The sequence below is a fragment of the Leiobunum rupestre genome, chromosome 8 (assembly GCF_980474605.1).
Source record: "Leiobunum rupestre chromosome 8, qqLeiRupe1.1.hap1, whole genome shotgun sequence".
NCBI lineage: Eukaryota > Metazoa > Arthropoda > Arachnida > Opiliones > Sclerosomatidae > Leiobunum > Leiobunum rupestre.
Window position 1 is genome coordinate 15,855,114 of NC_143391.1, and position 10,236 is coordinate 15,865,349.

Consider the following 10,236-nt stretch of genomic DNA (forward strand, 5'->3'; position numbering starts at 1 on the left):
AACGCGGGCAACCACTAGTGCCTGAGGAAAAATTGGCGTTGTTAAATAAAACTAAAAGACCGAATTAAATTGTATAATAAAATTGATCGGCAACTAAGTTAAATTATGTAATACCAGAAATGCGGTGTACACTTATTCAACTTTTTAACCACTATTTTTTGCATCCTTTCCTTTCAAACTAGTTTTTACGCCATCCCATTTTTTTCATAAACGAAATATGTTCTAAAAAAATAGAATTTTGATATAGGTATAGGGGGTTCCATTAAGGTAATACCCATTAGCCACCAACCATAGAAAAAAAACCTTGTCACATTAAGTAGCTTTAACGCAATTTTTTTTTTCATTATTTCTCCGCGCATAACTAGAACCGCTTATACATAAAAGTCTCGAAACAGCCGAGTCAGCGTCGGTAATTATACGTTGAAGCATAATCTCAAATAAGTGTATTTAAATTTTCCAAATCTCTTTTGGGAATGGGCCAACGCGGAGAAGCGGGGGCTTTTGAAAGCGGGAAAAAATGCGAGGAAAAGCTCATTAAGTTCTTAAAAAGGGCCGGCTTTAGCGCGCTATCTTTTCGTTTAAAAAATCCTCGCTTTGCTCTCTAAATTTTGTCCTTTCCGCGGAAAAATTTCGGTCGAATCTATAGAAAAGTCTCTATCCCCGAGGAGCCATCTTTGTACATGGTTAATGAGGAAAGGTTTTATACCAGCCACCTCCGCCAGCGAACCCTCCAGTCTTCCTCGCGTATGAGATGTTGGAAAAAATTAATTAACACTGTTATAGGGATTTGTCGGCGTTGCTCTGTACGGGCCCTTAAATGGATTACGCTCTGAAAGTTAATTGCCTTGACTTCTACGGGAGGGGAGTGGCCTAGGTGCGTCGAAAGAGCGTCTGTCACACTCTTTTTAGCTCGCTATAGACATCGTTTTGGGTACACGCTTCGTTGTGTTCGCTTGACGGATGCGACGCGAAATAACCAAAAAAAGGGCGACTCTCTTTTTAAGGAGGGCCCTCCGTCCGTACGTGGTCCCCCTCGCGTCGCTGGGACGCTGAGAGAGATAATTATGATAGCTGATATTAAGCCGGAGTCGTGTCGTTTCTCATCCGGAGCATTTGAGTCAAAACGAATTCCCAGTTCCCTAACTCCTGATTGTGACATTTCTATTTCGGGTTTTCGTGTCTCTCTCTGGCGCTGCGCTTCCATCTCCACTTTTTATCCTTCTCAGCGCGAATAAATCTTGGGTTATCGACTGGAAAAGGAGCAGATTACCAAAAGTTGCAGCGTAATGTCTTTGCCGCATTGCCCCTATCTCGTATTGTGTATATAGAGGTTGATGCTTAATAGTCGTAATTTGGTTGACTAATGTCGAGCGAAAAAACCCAAGCTCGCTTAAAAAAATCTTTCACGGAAATCAGTTTGTTGAAAAATTGACAAAATTATTGTTTCCTTACAATCTCTAATGTGGAAATGATAAAATTACGGAATCCGAGAGCTGAATATTAAAGTATTATTAATTATTTATACTTTTGGCCTACTTTCAATTTACACCCATTTTGACTTAAGTAGGTGTAAATTGTATAGATCCAAAAACCACGCGTTACACATACAACTCTTTATTGTCGTTATTGGCTTGTCTTTTGAAATTTACATTAGTAATATATTTAGGACGATGCGTGGAATCTAGAAATTACCGAGTACAAATTAATAATGACGTTTTTATTAGGGAACCTTTATAATAATACGGCTCGTATTTTGATTAAAATTGGAACGACGTTTGTTCAAAGGTGCGCGGGGGGGTCTAATTGAATGGTTCCTGAGTTTCGTTTCTAAAGTAATGTCACGTCTTCCGTGTCAGCTGCGTGAAAAGTGGCAGTTTGGAGATTTTGGTCTCTGTTTAAGAAAATCCATTTCCGGTCGAAATAGGAGCTTAAATGTCAGAGGAGTGGGGAATCCTTTCAAACGCCAAAGAGCTCCGGATCCGGACGCCTCTAATTCCCCTTTCAAGTACGTTTTAGCATTTCAATTAAAGACGAGAAATTTCCTTTTGTTTCGTCTAACATTTCGATTACACTAATGCGCGTCCTTCAGATGGGGAAGTTCTCCGCGTAATACGATTGGAGTCCTCTCTCCGCTCTGTTCCTCTTGCCACACGCGCCGGTACATAGCGGAGTCTTTCCAGTATTACGCGGAAAACGAGGTGTCTTTCTCTCAGGGAATCGATTGCCGGCGTCGAGGGCTTAATATAAATATTAGTTCGAGCTTTTGTCCCGCGGAGGAGACAGGCCCGGCGGAAAACGTTGCTGAATGACAGTTCGTGGATCGCGAGCGCTGAGAGTCGCGGAGAACGGGGAACGCGTCACTGGCGGGGTGCTCCGGTTGATTCGTCGTTGGGAGAAGGAATTATACCTTTCCCTCATTAGCGAATACGGAAACTGGGTCTTTTCAATACTCTAAAAGCCGAAGCGTGAGCTCGTTTTCCCTTATTAGCAGTAACGGCGATAGGCTCGCTTCTTCGATGATCTATTAAAGGTTATACGGGTGACACTCCGCATCGGAGGTCCGTCGCCAAATGTAAGCCTCTTAGCGAGGAGAGTATCCCCTTTAATTTATCAAGTGGCGGCTCTCTCGATAATGATCCAATGCCACCGCGCAAACATTGATATCGCGAAGAGCCAACGAAGGAACTCTCGTTCGCGTTTCCCTCAGTCAGTCACTCGGCTCTACTCTACGAAGTTTAGAGCATTTTCGAGAGACGGGAGAATACGTCGAAACGCGTTCCCTTTCGGTCTCGCGATAAATGGACGAAAATCCCTTTCGCTTTCCTCTTAACTCTATTAGGGGCTTTAAACGGAACGGCTCGATAGACTACGCCGCGCCGCTAAAAGACAGACACTCCGCGAGTAAGGGAGGGGTGGCCCGCCAGAATGATAACTTTGTAGCGCGTGCGGAGGCCCGAGAAGGAAGGAACTCCATCTCGAAGGAAAAGACAGCTAGACTATCGTAGCCAACGTTTCCCGCCTTTTCTCTCTCTTCTATTTTTTTTTTGAAAAGCCACGCTGTAAATCGAGCAAAAGTGGAATACCGCATGCGGAAGTATTGAAAAATGACTGGGATATCTCTACGTTTTCTCTCTTTCTGTCTCGGTTGGCGCGTTGCGTTCCGCTATCTCCCGCGCAGTCGTTCGAAGAAGAGAAACTAAAAAAACCAGTTTGAAACGTCGCGCTTCTCAAACGCCACGAAAACCCAGTCGTTCCGGGCTGGTCGGACCTCGTTTTTCCCCGCAAATCCCTTCTGAGCGTATCGCCGGATTCGTTGGGCAAATAGTTCGCGCTCGGTCTATTCCTTTTCTAGCCATAAAAGTTACGATCGACACCGAATATTCCAAAGACAACCGTAAATTTCGCGTGAAAAGAAATGAAGCTCGCTTATTCCTTTCGGTCTCCCGGCCTCCGCTTTCGGCCCTTTACGTATTTTATACACATTCTTTCTCCTTTCTGGAAAAGAGGAAACCGACGCGCGATTTTTTAGAGATATACGCCTATAGAGTGTACCACCGCGGGTTTGGTACAGCGAGGTGAAAGGGAGGGCTTTTCCTCGCTGCAGCTGTCACTTTTAACACGTTGGTGGTTCCGAATATTACGGCCAGTCACGAAAACTTAAGCTTTAAACTTTTCCAAATGTTATCGTGGGGTTTTATCTCGTCAGCGTTTTGAAATAAATGAAATATAGAAGGAGATCAAGGAGTTTGACGGCTCTTAAAATAGCCGCGCGCCGACCTACATTTTTGCTTCGGCCACTTCTTCTCTGTACCTTGGCTCTCTTTCTTGTCGCTTCGCCTTATCAACTCCGCCGTTGAAGAACGACTTTCTTTTCGAGTGTATAAAAGAAAAAAGCCCTCTTCAAATATTAAATGAAGCACTTCTGGATACAAAGAGGACGTTTCTGTTTACGTTTTAACCTCAATTCCACCAAGTAAAGGGCCTTATTAAATTTTAAATTAAATACAAATATTCTTTGAATAGCGGCTATAAAACGTCAAATGTATTCACGTACATTAGATACAGCCTATCTTAAATTAAAAATAAAACGTTCTTGGAAATTTTTCCAGTATTTTTCTTCAAAGGTTCCACATAACACTGTAATTGTGGCCGCGTAAATAATAAATTTAAAAAAGGTTTTGCCTATAAAATATAAACATTTACTTTTAATAATAATCAGCTAGGCTAATACACAAGGCAGCACCTTAGGCATAAGTAATCGAGCGACTTTTAAAGCCATTATTTCAGGTGGCTGGGTTACAATGCGTATTAGGGTAGGGGCAAGCCCTTCATGCCACGCGAGCCAACAGCTCCCTACACTAACTATTACCTTTAACATTGCCAAGCGTTTATGGAAAGGGGAAACCGAAGAGCTCGGGGGAAACCCCTTTAACCAGTGCGGAGATAACTTGCAAACTCAAAACAGAAGTTTCATTGTTAGGTGTGTTAAGATTGCAACTCGTGAAAATAAAAAGTGTGACGTAACAATTTGCATATCATTTTTACTAGGATTTACTACGGTGAAATAATTTACATACGAACAATAGCTTTTGAAATGACTTTAGAAAAATATGTAAAAAAGTCCATAATTCAACGAAAATAAATTATTAAAGACCTAGCTTGTACTTTATAAATTTAGTACTTTATAAATAAATGGGTAGTTCGTTCGAATTCGGTAGTTATTTTTCAAAACGGAGCTACGGCCAAGCTTCTTCGCACCCGAGCGAGCACCGTCATTCGGCGCTGTAGCGAACGACGGGATCGGAAGACTGACTGCCACTGAGGTAAAAAAGGGAGGTGCTGAGGAAGCCAGAAGGATGGAAAAGGGACTAGATAATCTTTACTTATTCACGCTGAGAGCAAAATTAATGGAGAAACGCTTAGGAAACCTTCCGACGTTAAAAAATCTTCTAGACTCCTCGGGGTCGGGGCCCCAGAACCTTTTGGCACAGTAGGGGCCCGAGGAACAAAGATGGGGAGAGGAGGCCCGATTCTGGTGCGGTTTTCAGCCGTTATTGATGGCGTACGTCCACTTTCCAGCTTCTTCGATCCGTTTCGAGCGAGTTTTCAGCGCCCATCCTCCCTCCTCTCTATCCCGTAATAGTCTGACTCTCTCCTCGTCGCTTTTTTCTTTGACCCGTCTCTCGAGTTATCCTCTTTCTTCGGTTAAACCCCAAAACGACTAAAAGAAAGTTTTAAATCATTTAAAGCTCCCGCTCGGAGAAAAAGAAATAGACGCTGAGAGAAGTCTACCGAGAGTTTTAATTCGCCGACACTGTCGCCGCGCCGCTTCGAAATTGGAGGAAGTTAATTTTAAGCCTTTTTCCCCTCTGTTCTCCGTCGTTTTACTCAGGGTGAGAAAAATAGTTTTAGCCAAAAACACATTTTTTTATAAACTTAATGGATTTTTTTATACTTAGTTAAAAGATACCGGTTTATAATTAAAGAGAAACACTTGGTAGAAATCGCGACTTTACAAGTAATATTTTGACAGTGTATTTTGTCTTACACTGGATACTTTACGTTCATGAGGCCACACGCAATTACTTTAGAATTTGAAAGCTATTTATATTTTATTAAACAATTTAAATTGTACTTTGAAGATAGTGAACGGTAGATATCGCTTCTTTAGTCAAATTATCGGTTTACGAAAAAAAAATGGAAAACGCTTTAGGGCCATTTTTGGGAGAGGAAATACAGATACTAGTAATCGTTAGGTATCCGGATTGAGGTCGTTGCTAAAAATGTCTGTCATAAATTTAAGAAGTCCTCTATTAATCAAAGCCGTCTATCGTTTTGATTTATCGCGCTGGCGAACAGCGAACTTGGTGAATTCTCAGTATATCGAGAGAGCGGCTGGTTCATATTTGGTCGATATTCTGGTAAGTCCAATAAATAGGGAGGTTTTTATATTTTTGTTCCACAAGACCCCTCGATACCTAATGTAGTAGGGCGAAATGCCGATATCGACTGCGGCGTGGAGGGAGGTGTGGGAGTTCCTTTTTCTAGTTATCTCGTTTTGAGCGTATCACTGCCATCTGGTGCTGGTTGTCCGTCCACTCACTACCCGGTCCACCCTCTGCCCCACGATCAATAGGCCGCGGGCTCCTCCGCGGATAGGCTTGATGGGCTACGGCCGTGAGGGGGGAAGGGTTCGGCCCAGGGGCCTAATGGCCACCACGTGCCTTATCTCGGAACGAGACCCATTCCCCTAATCCTTTCTACAGTCTTAGAAAACAGAAAATCCGGAAGAATTCCCCGACGATAATTCAGCCGTTCGGCGCTACCTCTAAAAGAGAATGGTGTCTCAGTGACATTACGTTGAGAGATAGCGTTACTCGGCAAAAACGCGTTCGTGTAGCGGCGATATTTTACATCGTCAATAGAAATGTATTACCGACGCTCGTCTTTAAATATTTATGATTTGATTCGCGCTTCCTTTTTTGCCACAGGGACGCGACTCTCGATTTTTCTATTTTCGCGCGGGAAACTACGGGGAATGAAATCCATTCGCTGGCGTCCTCGCGCGGTGCTACTGCCACAAATGTTAAATTTAAACCCCCTGGATTAAATTTTCCTTTTCAAAAAGAATTCGGTGAAGCTTTGGTTATACCCCCTTTTGATATAAAATAATAATATAAAGGGCCAAAAAAATCTTTTTTTTCTCTGTGAGAATAAAAAACAACCTTGCCATATTTTTTTACTCTTCTTTTTCTTCTTCCGGATTCCGCGCGACAAATCTGAATTTCAAATTATTTGGCTTCCATCCCCTTTCGTCGCTACCTTTATCATTCTTTTCGCTACTAGTATTAAAGCTTGACCGGAATCCCGCAAGAATATGGACACTCTAACGGTAGCTTCGCTAATCTCTTTCCATTAATACTTGGGTCTATTATTCTCACTCTGCCGTATCGCGTCGCGCAACGAATAGTTTGTAAAATAAAGAAGACTAATTTCGAACCTCTTTTTCTTTCTTCGATGACGCGCTCCGTGTTTGGTAAGCCAAATTGGCTTCCGGGCTTCTCGTTCTTTCTACCTATAGCGCGATAGGAACTTTTAACTCGCGCTACACACAACTTATTTGCTCGTGGCTCGAGCCTTCCATCGGCCTGGACTTCGGTACGCGTGGATAGGGAAATCGTTGGTGTTCCGAAGTTGTACGTCTCTTCTATCGGGGGTTACTAGGCGCTATGGCGAAGGGAATCTTGGAAATTAGCTGGCCGGGCAACAAAGCCCCAGACTTGTTCTCTTGACGTTTTAACGCCGCTCTTTATACCCCGAGGGGAATGGCGACCTTTTTCTATTGACGCGAAGCAACAGTCAAGCGCCCATTGTTTTACTCTCTTCCCTATAGCCCATTTCCACGCTTATCTTGCTGGGCTTTTTTGCTCGCGTTCTCCGTCTTTGGTGTGTCTTAGAGGATAAGAAAAAACATTGAGAGGTACTCTCCGTCTGTATGGAGTTCTACGACCAAGTAACTGCCCTACCTAGAATTAGCGGAAAAATTCGCTTCCACGTTTGTTAGTCGCGGAAGATTTACCAGGGGGGTTGATGATGTTAAAGTTTATAAACTCGTGACAGCACCCACTGGTTAATGAACATTATTGATTTTCGTAATGACCTTTAGCGCTTCGCTTACTCTCTTAGAAATTGGTAAGATAATGGTTAAGACGGTAAGTGTTCCGCCATTAAGTAACGGTAACTGCACCCCTTCATCTTTGTCTACAATAGTCGAATAATTAAATAAGTGTATGGTAAATTAGGAATCCTAACACAGCACTGGATTTCAATGAATGTATCATAAGATTTGCTTCTACCAGCCAAGTTAAAAATGATCCTGAATTTGATTAGACCCATGGATTACGGAGAAACCACCTCTGTTGAGGAAACTTACCATTAAAAATTTTAGTTTCCTATACTTCATCATTACCATCAGACCAAGTCAACGGTGCTCAAAGCAGACAGCCGGATAACAAAATATTTTTCAATCTAAACAATTAGTTCAAGACCTCACATTTTCGAAATTTATTTTGTACATGGGTCTATTCTAATTGAATCTCTGTTCAAGCGCTTAAGGAACAGGTTGGTCTATTTACTTTACCATTTAAATTTTATTACGAACGTCATTACTACAATCATATGTAACATAATCACTTATAAGAATGACTCTATATAACATTTCTACATAAATTGTTTAAAGGAACATACAATTAGAAAATGGAAAATTCCTATACTCTTTGTGCTATTGAAAAGGCTACCATGCAAACAAAATCTCGTGATCACGGGGCACGATCTTAACTATATTTTGCCAAAGCCAAGTTGACAACGTGTTTATCGTCACGGAGTTGGAAGTGAAGGTATTAAGTCATACCCATGATAAGGTTTCATTAAAGAAAAAACCCTTATGGTACATTTATGAGTGATTGAGTTACATTTTTGTGTGTTTTAGCAGTTTTTGAATTTTAGTCCATAGGTGGTTCTTATTGGGTGTTTTAGCAGTTTTTAAATTACAGTCCTTATATGGGTTTTTTTGCATTTTTTGAATGACAGTCCATAGGTGGTTCTTATTATCTTTCCCTTCTCGTATAATTCGGGTACGTTCAGTAACGCAAATCTGGGAAAAATCGGTTTTTACTTGATGTTTGCTTGATGAGCGCTTGTCGTCATAGGGACGTAGGAAGTTACTGAACGTTGTTAATTCTAGTCAGCGCTGTTTTTTTTAAAGATGGCGGCGATAAATGTTACGGGGTTCGGAAATCAGAGGAAGTTAAAAATATTATTTTCAATAATTAATGAGTTGGTAAATGACAAAATTGTTGACGACCATATTCTTTATTGCTGCAACGATCAGTCTTTTATTATGAAAGCGAAAACGGCCATTGCAGTAGCTGAGGCATTCCAATTAAATGATAGGCCTTTAACCAAACCAGTAGAATTGTTGATTAAAACTGCAGTTGTATAATTTTAACTCCTCCGCCAGCTAAACTGTAAACACCGACGCCTTTTACGTCAAGACATCAAAAAAACTTTTTCTCCGAGATGGTTTTTTGATGTTCGGATGCCCATCGTGACGTCAAATCGGAAACAAAAAAATCGTACAGTAACCAAATTTATCATCGATGTTTTTGATGAGCGTTACTGAACGCACCCTTTATTGTCCATCACTATCCCCTTATGCGACTTTACGTTGCTACGCAACGACTTTAATTTTTTAATGTTTAGACTCGGCTCCTTTTTTCTTTAGTTAGTCGCATCAGAGATAATACAAACCTCGTACCCTAGTTTCGAAATAACTGCCTCGTGCGTAATCAAAAGCATTTACCCACTTCCTGCCGGAACTCTGAAAAAATTAGCTGCATCGTTGCCATGGTAGCCAACTATAGATAAGACCACAGCCAACTTTGATGGTGCTCTGTTCGCGCAAAAGTGCATCATCAAATTTGGACGATTTTTCGGAGGTCAGGTGCCAGAAGTGGGTAAACACTTCGTTACAAAACCATCCATCAGAAAGCTCTCAGAATTCAAATCTAGGGTACGGAGTTTTATATTATCTTGGGTCGCTTTCCAGAAGCCAGCCTACCAGCGTTGGAAATTCTAGCTATTTTAATTACTTTTTAATTCGTTTTGGGCTCGAAGATCTATTTGGTTATGTTTTGAATACTTGAAGACCTGTTGGTACGAGTAATTCGTAAGTTTTGTAATTACTTTTATTTTGTTTAGAGTTTACCTTTCTTGCCCCGTTTTAATTATGGAATTTTCCCCGTTTTTGCGCGATTTATCTGGTTTTGCATTACAGGCCATTGGATGGTTTTTATTATGTTTATATGCTACAATTAAGTTGAAGATAACGTAGGAATTTGGTTGAAGCTGGTTTTCGTTTTTGAGTGGCCAACTACAGAGAAGTCAAATCTGTGAAAATGAAAGCGGATTGAGATTGGAACAGAAACAAACGCAATTTGAGGACGAGCTCGCGCGGCGTCGGCGGAAAGAGAAAAGAAATAAGTGCTTATCTAGAAATCTTTCCCGTTTTCTGTTCACGTACAGTACGCGACAAAAAGAAAATGTTAAAGTGGCCGAGATAGGGAAAAAACCCTTATAGAGGCATTTTTTTTGGAGGGTGGTGAAACGAAATAACGTAGAAATAAATCCAAAAAAGAAGCGTTTGCGTTACGAATGCTCAAGAGGGTGATGGTGCGC